Below are 4790 nucleotides of genomic sequence, written 5' to 3' on the forward strand. Positions count from 1 at the left end.
GGTACCTTCGTTTGTGCTATGAGAGCTACCTTCATTCCATTGAAGTTTTTAGGACAACCGAAACTAAAGTACCCTACAAGTTTTTTACTCTACCTATACTGTTTTTGCTTAAGGCACTGCAAAAGAAAAATCTTTTAAGAATACCTAATCAAATCTAAGCATGGTGCATAGATTACATACACGTTAGTAAAAACTTTACTTTTAGAAGCTGTTTCACCACCCATTGATTAATTTTATTTGATGGGATGCCGTCTCGCATCACATTTATCCGTGAAATAAATTTAATCAATGGATGGTGGAACAGGGGGTTAAAGTAAAAGAATGATATTTTTATTGTTAATAAAGTATCATTTTATTATATACATAAAGTCATAGATATTGATAAATTAAATCCAATGTCAGTCATCGTCATCATAAAACACATATTACATTAAAAACTACAATAAAATACGATACACACTACATACGATAAAATTAAAACAATTAAAAAACCGGCCAAGAGCGTGCCGGTCACGTCCAAGATAGGGTTCCGTAGCCATTACGAAAAAAGATCAAGTAATATTATGTGCGTTATAAACTTATAACACAATTAAAACACTTACTACAGTCTTAAAATCTATTACCAGAAAAAGAGCATATCTTCATGGCACTTACGTCCTTTTGTTGAGAAGCGCAGTTTTTCGGAAATAACACAAAAACGGTATATCCGATCATGTTGAAATTAATTTTATTTGAAAGTATTTATTAAGCGCTACCTTTCCATATTTTTTGCATATTTTTTGGACAAATGGTTTACAAGATAGAGGGGAGGGAACACAATTTTTGCTACTTTGGGAGAGATTTCCGGAAATTTTATTTAATCAAAAATGTTTTTGAGAACCTTACTATCTTTTCAAAACGGCTGTCGAACTATGTGCCACACGTTGATGCGACTTAATTTTTTTTTTTTTTTTCAATTTCTGTTACGTGTATGGAGTGCCCCCTATAAATGTTTATTTTTGTAATTTAACTACAAAACTAAATAGCGGCTTTGACAAGACATCTGTACTCCAAATTTCATTGATATACATCTTGTAGTTTTCGAGTAAAATGCCTGTGACATACGGACGGACAGACAGACAGACGGACTTGACGAAACTATAAGGGTTCCGTTTTTGCCATTTTGGCTCCGGAACCCTAAAAATGACAAAAAAATCATTCATTTCATTTTAATGTTATTTTATTAGTCCTTCATTCTACATAGATACGGTTGCGATGTGAATGAAACATTACGAAATAGGTACCTACTGAACGAGTAAGTACTTCCTAAATCAAATCTCAACAAATTGCAAAGTCTCAATAAAACTGAACGATACAAATCAAATCAATCTAAATAAATTGCACGATATGACAAATGCCTACAAATTCGTACCTTGTGTGCTATTCGCGCTATAGTCAGTAGTAGCTGTAGGAGACGCGTCTGAGGGTCGTGGGGGGGGGGGGGTACAGGATGATGGTTCCTTACGAATTGACCAGCCATATGCTTCTACGGAACTAAAGTCACCGACATACCTAGCTGGAAAAATATGCAAGTTGAAGTGGCAATGGGCGGTCAGCGCTCGGAGAATAGATAACCGTTGATGGAGAAAGATCGAGTGGCGACCACAAACCGGAAGACGAAGCGCTGGCAGGTCTCCCACCAGGTGAACTGACGGCGTCGTGAGAGTTCCGGGAAACTGGTGGATACAAGGTGGCGAGTGGTCGTTCATTGTGGCGTTCCAAGGAGGAGGCCTTTGTTCAGCAATGGACGTCTTCCGGCTGATGATAATGATGCTGATGATGCTTCTACGGATTGACCTCCCAATGATACTGACCTCGCTTCGGCAGTGTCACCGCCCCGACCTGGGTGCTTACAGCCAGCGACTGCAGCCCTTGAGGACGAGAGAAGATAAGAGTTAGGAAAATGCTGGAACGCAACAATATCGGCCGACAACGCAAGTCGCAATCACTCATCGCAAGAATGATTCCTAAAATTTACGCAACTTCCGAACTACAAGGTAACTGTTATAAGGGGTGTGGTTTGTAATATAAGCAAATAATTAAAACATAGATCATTCTCCTCAAACTGAACAACATTAGTTCAGCTACTTTTAAAAATACTTAATTAGTTTTTTAATTTTTATTACACTTAAGTTTATTCGAAGAAGCAATTTAAAGCCAAATAATTGATGTTTGTAGCGTGACAGGCGACGTCAGTTGTGTTCTAGGATGGCAGTATTTAATTTGTACAATGGAAAAAGGAAAATTCAAAGACTCCATTATTTCTAAAAGTCGCTGATCTAATGTTGTTCAGTTTGACGAGGACGATCTATGTTTTAATTTTTTGCTCGTATTACAGGCCACACCCGGTATTTAAAATCAGAGTAATCAATGAAAATTTAGCGAATCTCAATATCGCCTTCTGCCATAGAATAAATACTTCTGCGAGGTTATCTGGCGTGTGCAGCGAGAGTCATCATCATCCCAGCTTATATGCGTCCCACTGCTGGGAATCAAACCCAGGTCCTCAGCAAACCATGCTGCGTGCTATAACCCCTACACCACCGCTGGACAGGAGTCTAGACACAAATTTCTCCTATGCACATATATCTCAGGTTGCGTTTTTCTACTACGCTACTTAAGCAGCAGCATAGCAAGCTACAGGCCTGTCACCAGAATAGACCAGCCATGCTTTTACGGATTGACCTCCCATGACACCTACCACGCTTTGGCAGTGTGATCTGTTCTTACGAGAGAAGACGATTAGAGTTAAATACGCTGGGACCCGACAATACTGTCTCGAAACAAAGTTCTTCGCATTGGTTAAAGCTATACGCAACACCTGCGTTATAAGTAGGGTTGCCATAACGCCTAGGGACCAATACGGGTCCAATACCAAGATTTCCTAGCTACGAAGCTAATACGAAGATTTTTTGCCGCTCAGTATATTTTGCATTGTAACAGTATGGGTATCAAATGAAAGCCATTCTAAATATACACATGTTTAATATTTTTAATCTACCATTTTCACAAAAATATCAAAAAGTACAAAATAAAAAACATTTTAATTAAAAAGAATAAAAAAGCAGACCGCTTTAAAAAACTGAAAAGAAAGAAACAAGTCTAAAGGTCTGTTAATTCTGTTAAGTAACTTTAAATTCGACAGTCGGGACCCACTCCAAATCGTGACCGGCTCAAAAAATCTCAGTAATGGTATGGGTCCCGGACTGCTGAATTGAAACTTATTTACTTAGAATTCTAGACCTCTAGACTTGTTTTCTTCTTCTTAAAACAGTCAGGGCTTTTTTTATTTTATTTTTATTTAAATTAAATATTTTCCTTATCGGAATGGATTGTGTCGTAAATCCAATCAAGATAGGGACTGACAGGTGTATAAGCCACGAGAGGTACTCTTAAAGCGAATGAATCATCAGTAGCACCGCTGCATACGCCAATGAGGCGTCCGTCATATACCAACGGGCCACCTGAATCTCCAAAGTAGGGTTGCTGATGGGGACCACAACGAGGCGCAATGCAGATGTTCGGTCTCCCGTACATCATGCCGCCGTTCTGTTTGCAGGAGATCACCACAGCCTCCCCCACACGAAGCGCTGGCTCTAAGTCATTTATCACGTCCACTGTTTTAGGTACTTTCTCTCCTTTTAGTAGTAATTTCGTTCGGCCAAATCCAGCGTATTTGACTGGCAGCCCCATCCAAGCTAAATAGTCAGTACCCGATAGTTTCGTAATAGGCGTGTTTCGAATTCTTTCAATTTTCATTAATCCGATGTCGTTATATAACCTTTTGTTAATGTGTTTGAAACTTGGGTGGTGCACAGTTTTGATTATTATTGAGAAGAATTTGGTTTCGTTCGATGGTATCGTTGTGTCCCCGTATTTGACTCTAATAATGTTCTTTATGATATCGACATTTGGCGGGGTGCAGTGGCCAGCTGTGAGTACCCAGGTCGGGGTGATGAGACTGCCGGAGCAGGTTCGCGCCATTGGGGGTGTTGCAAACTGAAGCATAACGGCGAATGGAAATTCATATTCATCATCCGGTATTCCTCCCACAACCCTCGGTCGTATCTGCCGGGCCGCTACTGGCGACAGCATACAAACTGCGTAGAACACGAATTCCAATGCGTTTTGCATAATAAATTTGCGTAGAACTTGAAATATGAATTGTTAATACCTCAACGCGATTTGTTGAAGTTTGTTTTAGGTAGATTAAAGCTTGATATTTCGTAAGGTTTTGTTTTTATGATGGCTTGTGTAAGCGATCACAATAAAATAAACTGATTGAATCTGCATTCTCGCGTTTTATTTTACGATTTGATTCCAACTGTTTATTGCACGAGAGACGTTGTTAAGAGTTTACAACTTGCCCAGAGCTGGCACTCACAAAAAATGCTAAAATATACAAGGGAAATTAAATCACAATTACCCATTGCCTCCCATTAAGTGACCCACATGTTCTTATAATATGCATAAAAAAAAACAACTAACTAGGTATACCACAGAATAAGGAGTTAGTTCATTTCGTCTAAAAAGGAGTTGGTCTACGTAACAAATTAGCAATTGGTCTAAGGTCGCAAGTGGTCTAAGAAGCAACTGGTCTAAGTATCAAGTGGTCTAAATTTTTTTGACTCGAAGTCGACTGAGGCGCTTCGCGCCTTGACGCAACTCTTACCTAACCTACCTATGTTTTTTCAAGTTTTCGACAAAAACTGGTTAGGACTAGTTGCTTTTAAGATCTCTTGCTACTTGAA

General features: G+C 39.2%; 1 long non-coding RNA gene across 1 annotated transcript; it reads left to right on the plus strand.

Annotated features, from left to right (window-relative positions):
- The first annotated feature begins 1248 nt into the window (after positions 1-1248).
- Positions 1249-4331, plus strand: LOC141437033 (uncharacterized). Its single transcript, XR_012452361.1, has 2 exons — positions 1249-2036; positions 2450-4331. It is a non-coding gene; the product is annotated as an uncharacterized lncRNA (long non-coding RNA).
- Positions 4332-4790: the final 459 nt, after the last annotated feature.

This window comes from Choristoneura fumiferana, chromosome 17 (genome assembly GCF_025370935.1).
Source record: "Choristoneura fumiferana chromosome 17, NRCan_CFum_1, whole genome shotgun sequence".
Lineage (NCBI taxonomy): Eukaryota > Metazoa > Arthropoda > Insecta > Lepidoptera > Tortricidae > Choristoneura > Choristoneura fumiferana.